At 40.0% G+C, this 15,060-nt stretch overlaps 1 protein-coding gene and 1 long non-coding RNA gene across 3 annotated transcripts in view; one reads left to right on the top strand and one right to left on the bottom strand.

Moving 5' to 3' along the window:
• kcnq1 (potassium voltage-gated channel subfamily Q member 1) overlaps nucleotides 1-15,060 on the bottom strand; it is a 393,916-nt gene that overhangs the window by 14,839 nt on the left and 364,017 nt on the right. The gene's annotated exons all lie outside the window — the stretch shown is intronic.
• On the top strand, nucleotides 6,971-8,107 carry LOC134295369 (uncharacterized). Its single transcript, XR_010001913.1, has 2 exons — nucleotides 6,971-7,526; nucleotides 7,611-8,107. It is a non-coding gene; the product is annotated as an uncharacterized LOC134295369 (long non-coding RNA).

Genomic DNA, 15,060 nt, shown 5'->3' with positions numbered 1-15,060 from the left:
CATTTTAATTGGGTGAGTTCATGCCTTCAGTTCCCAACCATCAAGTGTTAATATAGAAAATCACTTGATGTGCATGCCTATAAGTAAACCTGCTTTTCTTTGTTAATTTCCTAGCAGTTACAAGCCTTCAGTTCTTAAGCTACACAAACCTGTAACCTTTTTACAAACTCTTGCAATAGCTTACTTCCCAACTTGCTTATCTATAGCTTATCTAATCTATACTGTTTTATTTAGTTAACCACTTTATTGTACTTTGCTATTTGTCTTTTGGAGGCCTTACTGGACTACATTCAATGTGACGAAGCAGGTATCTTTTCAGAGTCCCTTTTCTGTCCTCCCTCTTCCCACTCTTCTCATGTGGACAACAGCTTTTGTGCCTATTCCCATGCCAGGACTGCCTATCCATCTGGCTTCTCTCCAGTGCCTGCTGCAGATTCAGACCTGTTTCAGTGGGTGAGGAGGCTACAGTCAGAAGCCAGAACAGAGTGAATCTGTTCTGATTCCATTCTGTAAGCAGAGAAATACAAATGGATTTTTCCTACTGAGTAATTTCTTTAATGGGATCCTTTGCTGTTTTGCTGCCTTTAGAGAATTTTTGACCCTGAAAGGTAGGTCAAAAATATGACACACACACAAAACATGCTGCCTGCCCATCTATAAGGTTTTTAATTTATAAAAGCATAGAGTTACAATCACCTTTCTCTAACAAGGATTTGATAAAGTCAGAAATTAACACTGAGACAACTGTTTGTGTTGAACTTGAAACCTTCTTTCAAAATGCATCTAGGAATAGCTCCCCCTCCTCCACAAACCTCCACTTTTGTAGCTGGAGAGTTAAGCTTAACTGCTCTCCCCTTTTCTCTCTGTTTTGTGATTTACTTTTGCTCAGTAAGAGATTCTGTAGGGAGTTGCTGTTTACCTTATCTGTTGGAGGCAGGCACAAATGGCTATTGTAGGATTGGTTAGAGTAGAATTTTACTTTTTCCTAGCTCAAGTTGTTTTATTGCATTGTTTGCTGCAGACATACTGCTGCAATCCAACACCTAAAGTCAATGTTTCTCCAGCTCTCCTTTGGTTTATTCCTATGGTCAATGCTGCTGTGTATATATCTAAAAAATAACTTCCAGCTAGACAGGAAGATAAGGGAGCTGGGTGGGTGGACAAAGCCTCCGTAAAAAAGAGTTTCATTGTCAGAGACTTTGTAAACTGAGAAACCTGAACTAATCATCCAACAACAAAAACCAGATACTAAAATGGTTCCCAACTAAGTTCCCCAAAGAATGGAACCTGAAATAACCATACTTTTTGTGAGGAAAATGTAACCTTTTGTTTCTGTAATGAAAGCTGACAAAGCTGCATTTTTAGTAGTATACCATATGTTTCCAAAACATGTCAGAACCAGAATCCTGTATTTTTTTATCCTTTCACAAAGATGCCAACATTTATCCACTGTTTTGAATGGAAAATATAGAACATGACAAAATAGTCATAGTCACCATTATGAAGGCAATCTCCAAAGTTTTAAAACTAATCTTTCCAATAGTGTAATGAAGGGGTTTGCAAAGATTTGAGTAAAATCAAGAAGAGTTTTAATACTGATATTAATAAGAGGATGACTGGAAACACTGTGCCACTGAGGGCAGCTATTTATTTGTGCCGTTCATGATATTAGAATAAAACTTAGTACAAAGCCTCAGCTTGTTCTCCTGTGAATTTCCTGATAGGAAAGGCTTAAAAATACTTAAGGGGAATACCGATGTTGATGTAACCTTTGGACATATAATCTTGGTTATATAACCTTGGGAGCTTAGGTGACCAATATGGCAACTTCTGGAAAATCCAAATGGATTCAGTCCAACATACATGAGACAAAGAGCCTTCTGCACAATATGGGGCTGAGGAACCACATCTGTGTCATCCTCATGGTCTTGCTGGATTTCTCTGCAGCTTTCAATACCATTGACCATGGTAAACTTTTGTTTCACAATGACTCCATTCTTTTTTTTGTTTTTTTGTTTTTGGAGTGGCAAAAACAGAAGTTAGTGTTGGGGGATTACAGCTTAAACGCTTGGGTTGTTGGATTCCTCAGGACTCAGTTCTAGCCCCCATACTATTTAACACGTATGCAGAAATGCTGGCAGAGACTGTCCAAAGTTTTTGGAGTTTGGCCCCATTGGTATGTGGGTGGGTGATTCTACCACAGGCCAAGGAAGTAGTTTGGGTCCTAAACAGGTATTTGCCATCAGAAATCAACTAGAAGACAAAATGGAAGTGCACCTGGTCAGACAAAAGGTAGATCAGGGAATAGTGACTGAACCTGTGCTGAATATGGTTACACTCCCCTTGAAGATGCAGGTCTGCAGCTTACTTATGTTCCTGGATTCAGCTCTGAGCAAGGAAGCTCAGGTTTTAGCAGGAGTGCATATGCACAGTTAAAGCTTGTGCACCAGCTTGCACTAACTAAAACATCAGATCTGATCACAGTGACACATGTCCTAGTATTCCAGTCGGATTATTATTACAATCTGTATGTGAGGTTACCTTTGAAGAATATACAGAAAATTTTACTGGTCCAAAAAGCAGCATCTAGGTTGTGAACTGGAGCTGGCCATAGCATACAGGTAACTTGCTTGTTGCAACAGCTTTACGGACCAGTTTCTGAGCAGAATTCAAAGTGCTGGTTGATCTATTAAGCTATGCATGATTCAAGTCCAGGATCATATTTTTCTTTGTGGACCAGCCCATGCTTTGCGATCTGCTAGAAGGCCATGCATCCGGTGAAAACATGTGAGAAAACCTACTTAGTGTCTACCCCCCGGTCCTGGGACTCCCTTTCCAGAGAAGTTAGACTGGCACCCTTCCTAGTTTCTTTTTGCAGATGAGCAAAGACGTTTCTCTTTAGACATGTATTTGATGATTGGCTATATAAGGCCTGTTCCAATAAAATAATGTGCTGGATCTTGGGAATTGTTGTGCTGATATGTATGTGTATGTTTAACAGTATATTTTAAAATCTGGTTTTAATTTTTAACTGTTTAATCTCATTCTAATATTTCTGTGTTGCGGATTTTTAACAATAAAACATCTTGTTAACCCCAAACTGATAATACCACCACTACTACCATGTCATAGTTTAGACGATAATATATTATAAATTGCAGTTACTTGGAAGCGGAATAAAAATCTCTTTATATGTGCATCATGGCCTAACTGAATGAGAACAGCTCACATACATGAGGCTCATTCACAAAAAGCTAAACCACGATGGTTACATCCCAAAGCAGAATGTTGAAAGTAGCATTAAAGTGAACTAGATATCTCACTACTTGTTGGGCTACAAGGTGTTTTAGGATTTTGAAAATATGTTTTATCAGTGATAGGAATAATACATAAGAAATATGTGCCTGTACCAACAGCAAAAGCACCTCATTCTACCACTTTCTTCTTTTTCAGGGAACTACAGTCCATCTGCTGCTTTTAGCCACATCTGAAATGAAAGTCAGTAGAAGGACATGCAAATCTGAATTGGTTCTCTCAGTTTATTTTGCTGTAGGAAAATGTACCATGACATTTAACTGGTATTTTCAAGCCTGAGGTGTTACTTCAGTCATTTTGGTGAAACTGGAATAGGTGGCTTACATTTCCCTTGAGCTTTCCATATTTAGCAAGTTGATCTGCTAGAGTTGGTTTAATCTCAGAGTAATCCAAATATTTGAATGAAGCAAACTACAAGCAAAAGCTAAAATGAGTTCATGTTCCATTGGTATCATCACTTAAAAACAGTGCTATTTCATTAGGACTTTTTTTTAAAAAAACCCAGCATGGGATATTTTTGAAATGCAAACTTATGATCTTTAGCTAGTGTTCCGATTTTCTACAGCCATTTCCTTCCTTTCTTTGCACACATTGGGTCATCTATAGTCTGAATTCCCCCTACATAAGATTCCAATAGAAGTTGAGCCTCCAACTCCTGTGCACACTTGTGATTGCATAATAGAAAAGGTCAACACAAGGTTTCTCTCCCCCTCCCTGAAACTGCAGTCTATTTACAATTCTATGGCTAATTTCATTATTGGAAGAGGCTTGTATATCAGAGCTGGACAAAGAAGCTTTCCATGTGTAGAAGATGACATGAACTTGACCTCTGCCAAGAGACCCACAGCTCACAAGCTCTTTTGTGCACACTGTGAACACCTGTACTAATCATGCCTACCGCTAACCTGGGGGTCACTGTTCATGGCAAAAGTTTTCAATCAGCCACCACAGGAGACAGATAGTATTATATTACCGGCACAGTTCTTCAGAAAGTGGAAAGAAAAACAATTTTTTTTTAAAAAAACTGACAAACTAAATGGCAGGATAGATATCCTGTAAAAGCATTGAATGATTGAACAGAGATTGGTTGCATTATCTAGTGGCAATGCGGATCAAAACACTTCATGGATATTGAACGAAATGGAAGATTTAAAGTTTTGTTTTGTTATTATGACCAATAATCTTTTAGACTGAACAACACATTCCTCTATGAACTTGACCGGCTGAAGATGAATGCTTCATAATAAGACTGATCAAGCACAGTAGGTGAGATGATCTGCCGATATCATGTATGACCACAAGACTATTCATGTATCAAGAATGTAACCACCCAGTGGTTTGTGGATTATTTTTTTAAACTTCAAAATGATGCACTGTCTGCGCTGTACGACACCAACAGGAAAGAAAAACTGGATGAAGACAAGGAGCATTTACATAGCTGATAAGAAAAGTTGGAGCAATTTTATATAATGCCAGATGTGAGTGTCCGGCAAAATCATTAGTAAGAATGCCTTGATTTCTTAGCTTTAATCAATCCCACAAATCTACAGAGTAGCACACGTACAGTTTAGAGCTCAAATAAGATTATTTCGCAGGATCTGGATGACTGGGTGTCAAATCTTTTGCCATTTGGAAGAACATTTAAATATGCAAAGATCAGATAAAGGATAACCTACCAAATCCTAACTGGCATGCAAGTGAGCAAAAATTGCCCAGAAAAAACTTGACTGATATGGATTTTCTATCAAGTGAGTCTTTCCTTGTCCACAGCCTTTGAATGCTGAAGGACTGCAATTTCACTCAAATCAATACAAAAGTGCTGTGAGCTTATTCAGCAAAATTCTCAATTGGAAAGTAAGGATACTGGGCAGGCACTCAGGCTTAAACTGAGGATTTGTTCCTATATTTTCATCATGATCTTTTCCTCCTCTGTCGTGGTGTGGATAGTGCATAAAGGTCTGCTCTAAAATCAGAGAACGTACTTCCTCCTATAAGAGGACAAGTTGGTCAAGACTGTTCTGCTCCAAACAGGTTCCTAGTCTACCTCCGGGAGTGTAGAACATCAGGAAGGAAGGAAGATGCAAGAACAGAGAAATGAACAGCATGTTTTCACTACAAGGATGGGAGATATCTTGCTGGACCAACCCACAAGTATTTGGAATTGGCCCTGAGCCTTAGAAAAAGAGAATAACTTTACCTAGAAAACTCTGCTAACTCTGCAGCTAAAACTCTGAAAAGAAACTGCAGGATATTTTTGGAATTGAAAGTTACATTCTTAACAGTAAGTTCATGCAAACAGCCATTCAAAAGCAATAACAAGAAACATACCTCCAAACTATGTGCAACATATTTTTTTAAAACATGCAAAAGCCCCAACTGCAGAACAATAATAGGTTTGTGAATTAGGATCATAAACTCCCATTTTCAGAGTGTGACAGACATCAGAAATATACATGACTGAGTCAGCAGTTATGAAGACATACAGTGCAAGCCACTCAAGTCTCTAAACTGCCATTTATCATTTCCTGAGAGAATGGTTTCTTGGCAGGCGTCCTCTGCAAACACAATACAAAAAATTCCCAAAACAACCCCACCATTCCAGTGGACTATGAATACCACTGTAATTTGGGCTATTTTTCATATCAAATAGACTCTGTTGGTCTTTAGTTAGTGAAGGAAACCTCCTTTTCGGATTCCTAACCTCGTTTCAAGGAGTCTGCATGCTATAATGAACTTTCTTGAAAGTACTCTCAGTTGAAAATTGAAATGAAGGGATGCAAGAGGGAATTCTTAAATAATAAAAACAAAGAAAAATATCCAGGGGCACTGCTCAAACTCCCCCCACAATGTATATAATCATGTTTGCTTCAGCTGACTGCAATAGAAGCTATTCTGGATCTATTCAACTGCACTACGACTTGCATTAATCTTACATTTTTATTACACCATTCCCTCCAAGGCTTTTACAGCAGCATATATGGCCCTGTCCTTTATATCTTCATCTTTACTGCAACCTTGCATTAAGTACTGCTTTCTCGTTGATGTCTGTTCTAGTGCAGAATTTCTCCACCGTTTCCTTGTAACTCTTCACAAGCATTTCCTGAGCCACCTCCATTCAAATATCTAAATCTCAGTAGTTCATCCCATAGTTCACCATTCAGCTCACCACCAAACAGGCATAAGTTCCCTGCTTTTGGTCTTATTCCAGGCGACATCTCTATCACTACTGAAAGCAACGGCTGGTATTATCACCCACTTTTCTAAGTCAAATAAAGCCAGTACTTGTGCAGCCCACTTAAAAGCATGACAACAGACCAGTACCTATGCAAATACGGTACGTGAACATATGCAACCAAATGTGGAAAGAAAACAAGGCATTGATTTTGCTGCCAAGAGATGTAGATCAGGTGACTCCACCCAGATGACCCAGAGCCACTGCCTGATATGATCCTTTCCATTTGATCAATCTTGATTATAATAAACACACACAAAAAAGGAGCTGCTCACACACACTGCAGAATATTCAGCTAGATGCCACCATCAATACATTTAAGCTGCAGCTGTATTTTTTAATTTTTTAAAATTTATTTATTTATATAAGACTTTTTTTACCCTGCCTTTCTCAGCAAGCAGACCCAAGGCGGCTTATAACAAAATAAAACATACTGTTATGATTGAGCCTCGTGGCTCTGTTACTGACAGGCGTGGGCGTAAGACTCCTCGAGAGTCAGATACTCTCGAGGAGCGAGAGAGAAAAAGACTGCGAGACATATTTGCAGCACCATCTGATGAAGAGTCTTTCGAGGGGTTTACGGAGAGAATGGAGGAGGGGCAGGTTAGCTCGGAGGAGGATGAGATGGATTGGACTCGGGTAAGGGAGGAATTGGGTGCCACTGGCCATGATGGGGCAGAAGATGAATGGGGACCTTCAGGATCAGATCCATGGCTTAGCTGGAGGGATGGGACGGGATCCACAGCTGGAGATGCTGCTGGGCGTAGTCAGAGGTGTTCCAGCTCTGACGAGGAAAGTGATGAGGAAACGCCCGGGTTAAGGAGGACAGCTGACAGTGATGAAGATTTGTAACTGGCATAAAATGGGGCTTGGGAGCAATTGCAAATTGCGTTGGGCAAGGTAATCTGGGCAAACGCTTGGGATCCGTGTGTGTGTGGGACGCTTCCCTGAAGACTTGTGTGCTTTCCTGTGCTGAGACGTAAGTTGATTGGAATCCAGGGTCAGACGGCGGGAGGGATTGTGTGGGCATTTGTTTGTGCAAACCTGTGCTTACTCTTATTAGCTTGACCTTCCGTCGTCTTCTTGACGGACGCCATCTCCTGCTTTGAATACCCGGACTGAACTGACCACGGCTTGGCTTCATCCCCTTCTTGGACTTGGGAAAACTACAAACGTCTGCTTCTGGCTTTTAACTACGGAACGGAACTGGTCTACTCTACTGCTGCATTCCCTGGCTGATTTGTTCGTGCTGGAAATCCTGTCTGCTGTGTGTGTGTGGGAGCGACGCAAGTTACTGTAAACTCTGTGTTGGCAGCAGAGAGGAATCTGCTGCCAATTAGCTGCATTCTTTGTATCTTTTGTTCTTGGCTCTCGTTTTGTTTATATTCAGGCTGAAGCAAGCAGTTTGTTTTTTACCCGGATTAAACTCCGGTTTAATCCGGTTTATCTTTTGAACATTTATTTTGCCCCTTTTTGCTCCTAAAGGCAAATACTGCCTGGCCCTTGTGTTTTACGGGCTTGTTTTGAGTTCTGTAACCTAATAAACTCTGTTACTTTGAATCTCGTGGCGTTCTGTCCTTGACACATACAGTACAAAGGTTAAAATGTGGTTAAAATCAAACCTGCATAAAACTTTTTACCACCTCCCCTATATAAACCCATCATAACTGATAAGTGATGTCACATAACAATCTTCTCTCATTACAAAAATCATTGCACAAAAATGAAAAAGCAAGTCTCAAAGGGATAGTAAAACAGGCACTAGAAGAATAATTGTGGAGACGAAGGACACTCAACAGTCACAAACTACAAAATACACTTGTCAAGTAGTGTTGTGCTTTTGTATGGAATTGCTGTTCGTTTTGTGTAGTTTCATTAGTTTTGTGTAGTTTCATTAGTTTTGTCTCATTTCTGTATTTGTTCCCGCTAACAAAAATGAGGCGACTATACGAACAGAATTTTCGTCTGGCTTATGAAAAAAACAAACATTTTCAGACCATTGGCTGCAATGGGAAGGCTTCTGAGGCTCAGTCCCTCCCCCCCCCCTCAGTTTTTGGGCTAGAGGGGTGAAAATCACCACACACTGAGGGCATTTTGACTCCTTTTAGTCCATCAACTTTTTTAATGTTTGGGTCTTCCCCAGAGTATTATTATTATTATTATTATTATTATTATTATTATTATTATTAACACCCATTGGCACACATCAGCTGTCATGGGGAAGCACTCCTCTCCCAGACTCAGCTTAGGGTCCGGGAATAATGTTATTAATATTAATATTATTATTAACACCTATTGGTACAAATTAGATGTAATGGGGAAGGACTCCTCTCCCAGACTCAGCTTAAAAAGTAAAGGTAAAGGTTTCCCCTGATGTTAAGTCCAGTCATGTCTGACTCTGGGGGTTGGTGCTCATCTCCATTTCTAAGCTGAAGAGCCGGCGTTGTCCATAGACACCTCCAAGGTCATGTGGCTGGCATGACTGCATGGAGCGCCGTTACCTTCCCACCAGAGCAGTACCCATTGATCTACTCACATTGTCATGTTTTCGAACTGCTAGGTTGGCAGAAGCTGGAGCTAACAGTGGCCGCTCCCGCCGCTCCCGGAGTTTGAACCTGGGACCTTTCGGTCTGCAAGTTCAGCAGCTCAGTGCTTTAACACATTTCGCCACCGGGACTCCTCAGACTCAGCGTAGGGTCCCAGAATAACTATTGTTATTAATATTAATATTATTATTAACACCCATTAGTATACATCAGCTGTAATGGGAAAGCAGCCCTCTGTCAGTACCTGCTTCATCACACTGGCAACGAAGGTCCGCATAGTCAAAGCAATGGTATTCCCCATAGTAACCTATGGTTGCAAGAGCTGGACCATAAGGAAGGCTGAACGAAGGAAGATAGACGCTTTTGAACTCTGGTGCTGGAGGAAAATCCTGAGAGTGCCTTGGACCGCAAGAAGATCCAGCTAGTCCATCCTCCAGGAAATAATGACCGGCTGCTCACTGGAGGGAAGGATATTAGAGGCAAAGTTGAAGTATTTTGGCCACATCATCAGAAGACAGGAAAGCTTGGAAAAGATCACGATGCTGGGGAAAATGAAAGGAAAAAGGAAGAGAGGCCGACCAAGGGCGAGATGGATGGATGGTGTCCTTGAAGTGACTGGCTTGACCTTGAAGGAATTGGGGCCGGTGACGGCTGACAGGGAGCTCTGGTGTGGACTGGTCCATGAGGTCATGAAGAGTCGGAGACAACTATGCGACTGAGCAGCAGCAGTCAGTACCTGCTTATTGTTACGGGGCCAAAATGAAAGGAATACAAAAGCAAGCACGGTTACTGTGTGGCTTTCATGTTCGTATCGCCTCTCTTGTTTCCTATGAAAATATCATCATTCATTTTGTGTAGACAAATGGTCGAAATGAAACAATAGCATGAAGGAAATGAAGGAAACATTATTGTCAAGTAGGTTTTCTTTGGATTGGATGATGGCTGCAATTTATCAATCTAAACCTTAGCGTGCTAGAGTGAATACTACATTTATATAAAAAGGGAATTGAATGTGATACTGGAAAAAATCTGGAGTACACTCAGAAAAAAATAGTGTGCAGTTTGGCAGCCTTTATACCATACCATAATCAGATTGTATGGCTAAAATCATTTATTCATTGAGCAATGTTTTCATGCCTCAGTTAAGAAAAAGCAATTTTAAAATATATTTTCCATTTCTCATCCACTGTTGTAACAATACTGTTGAATTTTCATATTGAATCAAACATCAGTTACCAGCACTCTGTGGGGTTGGCTGGACAAAGAGAATTGGTTTAGTCTAAGTTTGAATCCAGTATTTACAATACACTGTAAACTACTGCATTCCAGCAGATTTACAATGAGTACTGTGTGAAAAAATTCTTGACTGTCTCCAAATTATTTTCATTTTGTGGATGATATTTTTTCCCTTGTGAAAAATTTACAGCATGGTGATATGAATAAAGCAGAACTATGCTGATTTCCCCATAGTGACTATAAAACCATCTTTTGTATTCTGGAAAAAAATAGTGAAAGGACTGCCACTGCCATTAAAATTTGTAGTTAGGATAAAAGATTCCATATTAAATTTTGTTTTGGTTATAGACACAATTCAATTAGTCATTTCTTCACCTTGAGAATCCAAACAATAGTTGGATCCAGAAGAGACTTGTATTTTACAATCACTTTGCCCCCTTTCATACTGCACAATTACAACATGCTCATTCCACTTTAAGCACCCTGGTTGCGTCTTACAGAATTCTGAGATATTTGCTTTGGGGAGGCACTTAAGGGTTTCCTGAAAGAGAACTAAATGCCCCACCAAATTACACATTTAAGATTTCTGTAGGATGGAGTTGTAGAAATTAAAGTGCTATCTAAGTGTGACAACTGCAGCATGAAATGGGCACTTGACTTCTTCAAAGTGGCATCATCACTCAATCTTCCCTTCTCCAAGCTAAACATACCCAATCCTTATAGCCAACCCAGCACAACCTGTGGCCCTCCAGGTGTTTTGGACTTCAGGTCCCAGAATTCCTGGTCACTGGAACAGCTGGATAGAGTTTCTGGGAGTTAGAGGCCCAAATACCTGGAGGGCCACAGGTTTTGCAGGCCTGCATTAAGCCATTCCCCACAGAAACTGGTTTCAACACCTTTTATTTTCTTGGACACGCTTCATTGGACCTTCTTCAAATTATCAAAATCTTTCTTGACCTATGATGTCTAGAAGTAGACACAGTATTCCAGAGCAGATGTGTACATCCTGCTACTTTTAAGATGCATAGCAGAAGTAGTGAGGGTGAAAACCAAACTCCACTTTCAAGTGAGCCATTTGTTTATTAAAACAAGACAAAACAAAATCCACGCTGAGGTGAGTCCTTAAAGTAGCCTTTTCTACCTTGACGCCTTCCTGGTGTTTTGAACTACAACTCCCAACTGGTTGTAGCTGGTGGTTTCCTTGTCAGTGAGATAGTAAATATACTCTGGATTTTAGGTCACACTTCAAAGAAGGTATCCAAGGTTCCTGTCTGAAGTAAACCCTATCACTGCAGTAGAGGTTGAAGGACAATGAAAACGACAGTCTAAAATATCTGAGGGGGCAGTACATTTAGAGCTAAACGTCTTGACCATATTCACATATGTGACCTTAAGCTGTATGCTTGTTCTTTCATACAGATTGCAAATGTTAGTTATTACATGTTTTTCTGAGTCGACAGTCTCTTTATAAAGTGTTAGGAATGACACCCCTAACATAGCAGACCTATGCATTCCTTCTATTGGCTCATGTAAGTAAATACGAACAACTTGGCTTTGGTTGTTACACTGGGGACACATCTTCTAAGCATGAGCAGTTTATCTGGAGAGAGGGATTTCTCTCTCTCTCTAAGTTCATGAACCTGTTCCAACTTGTTTCCAAGAAAAAATTTGGAACGGCTGTTGTTGAAAAAAGAAGCACTCCACTAGGGGTGAAGAGTAGTGAAGAAAGAAAAGCTGCCTCTTTAGATGAAAAGTGCAAAACAATTTTGCTGGAACATGTTAGCTCATGGTACGTTTACTAAGAGAACTGATAAGAGAGAAGTCTGATAATCATCTCCTTTCTATTCTTTAGCCTTTAGGCTACACTTTCTACTCCTGGTCACAACCAAGCTGACATACGAACTTCCATTTCCACAGTATCTAAACAACCTTTATTCTTTTAATGTCTGCCTTTTCCCAGTACTCATCTGAAGATAGTAGTGTACACAAAAGCCTCTATTTTACAGGATGGAACTAAAACAAAAAGGCAGACCAAATAAATGATCCTCAGTCCTTTCGCTGGGACTGTGGCACCATCCCTATCATTAAACAACCCCATATGGCTGTACTTCAGTGTTGGTTGGAGGCCAACTATTAAGAAAATTTGAGGATAATATTTAATTTACAAAAACTGGCACTGCTCCAAAAATAATGATTTGGCAAGGGGGGAGGGCTGCCTTGATTTACATTCTTTTGGAAATGTAGATGTGGTTATGGAAAACTGGAAGGCAACCTCACCAGTTCTCATCTCATCTTTATGTTCAGGGCAACATTGTGATATGGCATAATGCAGCGGCTCCCTTCCCCTCAGTCTTTGCCATAGCCCTTGCACTGGCTAAGAGATCTGTGCACACAAGAAAATGAATTGAAAAGTAAGGCTGAGGTTGCAAGGGGAAATATCCTTGTTTGTTTCAGCCTGTGGTTCCACTGTGAGGGAATTTCTCTGTGGACTGTGCCTTCTCGGCATTTGCCTACACTGCCCTTATGCCAATAGTTGGGTCCCACTGTCACCATGTCAGTGATCAGGTACTACTGCGATGTTGGATTCAGGACTATGATCTTTTATTCTGAGGCAGTTTTTCACAGTCACATATTTTGGATAAAGCAATGAATACAGCACCCAGAAGGTGTTACTAAAAATGAAGGAAGGAAGGCAGCAGTCACATCAGTACAATAAAGAATGTGGATATCAGAGTACTTAGATATTTTAGGATTAGGCTATAAGGCACAAACTACTATATGATTCCACATGTCCCTCCCAGGAAATTGAGCAAAAAGAAAATGGTAATTCCCCCAATGTGCACAGATCAAGTTTGCACAGAGTTATATTAAAAATCAAAAGAGAAACACTTTAGGTAATCTGCCACATTTTATGGCACTGTGTCATGTTTCTTGCATTTGATATGTAGTTGTAATCAAAGTTTTAAAGTGCTTTCTTCCTTAAAGGTCTATCGTCGATGTTGTAAGCTAGATGGAAACCATAGGAATGACTGGTAGAAAAATATGGTTAAATAGCCAAAAACAAAACAAAAAAGGGAAACTGGAAAAAAATTCCCAACACAGATGGAGGAAAAGTGTGGACAAGCATTAAAAGTAATTTGTCATAATATAAAAACACTTTTTTGAACTATAAAAAACAAATAGATTTGCAATTGGAGAAAAAAATCTGTTACTTATTTTAAACCCCAGCAAAAATTATTTGCAGTAGTAGAAAATGATGTTTGATGTTGCCTGCTCATTTCAGTTCTCTCTCTCATATATATATATCGGTTTGAAAAAGCCCTTTATTTTCAAATGCTGACCTTCTCTAATCTTTATTGTAATTTAAAATGTATCTGTTTGTTTGATGTGCTACATAAAGCCATGCGGTTGGTCACAAAGTGACCAAGTTTTGAGACCAAAACAATAATAATTATGTTTTTAAAAAACAAAAAACTTAAGCCAGAAATTAGTGGCACTTTATGGTTCCCTTGTCAGGCAGGTGGTATTGTAGCAATAGGGTTCAGCACCTTGCTCGTTCAGCTCCTTTAAAATTTTGACTAAAGCCTACAGTAGATTTGATGCCTGACCAACATGGAAGGCATCAACCATCACTTTTCTTAATGAAATTTGGTGTAATGGGCATTTTTTGGTGTGTGGGCATTTTTTGCCTATGATGCACTCACTTTTGGGTAGTAGGCTGGCATCTGCCTCCTATGCTTCTAAAAAATCAAGAAAAAACATTGGCACTGAGGAGACTTTTAAAGTTGCTGAAGGCAGCACAGGGCAGAAGGAAGACAAAAGCAATATTTTATTTCTAATCTGGAATATCCATTTGTCCCTGTCTCCTCCTCCTCCACTACCACCACAAGTAGAGAGTGCGCTGTCTCCTATTCCTTATAGGGTACAAGGGACATGAGGAAAGGAAAGCTGAGGAGTTGGGAGAGCTGGTGGTTCAAATGAAGACCTTTATGGGCAATATCAATCCCATAACATGTAACAGATATATTTTGTGCAGTAACAACAGACTATTTGCCACTATTGTTCAAGTTGCTGTTAATAAACACCTTTGTTTGTGCAAACTTCTGCACTTTGTCCCTTTCTGTGTACCAAAGATAACAGTTCTGTACTATTTGTGTGATTATTTCTTCTAGGATTTAGAAAGGAGAGTCAAGAATCTCTGGCTCTGATTCAGTTCGGCATCTGAAACGTGTAAAATAAATCAGAGCTGGAAATGGTTACTAGCACGTACATTTTTCTTCAGAGCCGTTATGCAGTGTGCTTTGCTAAAATGATCAGGGTGGGTGGGGAGATGTGTAAAGTTTCTGAAAGAGCAGAAATGAAAAAAACAAAGAGCAGAAACAAACACCCGGTGGAAGCCACTTACGCAACAACATTCTGTCTGAAGTAAACCCTGACCCAGACAGAATACGGCATCACTACAGTACTTCCATTGCCCACAGCAATTTCAGCTCGCCATTCACCCATACAGAGGAACACCATTCATAGAAGCAACAACATAATTATTATGCTTTCTCCACAAATAGAAAGAGTGGCATGCTTGTGATGGTACGCCCAAGCCTTTGGCAAAAACTATAGTGTCTGGCTTTACTCGGGGGCAATCTGTATACCTTCTGTTAAGATCAAGACCCTTAACATACAGAGGCACTTTAGGCAAGGTGAAAAGATAACCAAAATGAGTTTACTGAAAAC

The sequence above is a fragment of the Anolis carolinensis genome, chromosome 1 (genome assembly GCF_035594765.1).
Source record: "Anolis carolinensis isolate JA03-04 chromosome 1, rAnoCar3.1.pri, whole genome shotgun sequence".
Classification (NCBI taxonomy): Eukaryota; Metazoa; Chordata; class Lepidosauria; order Squamata; family Dactyloidae; genus Anolis; species Anolis carolinensis.
This window is presented reverse-complemented; position numbering and strand designations above follow the sequence as displayed.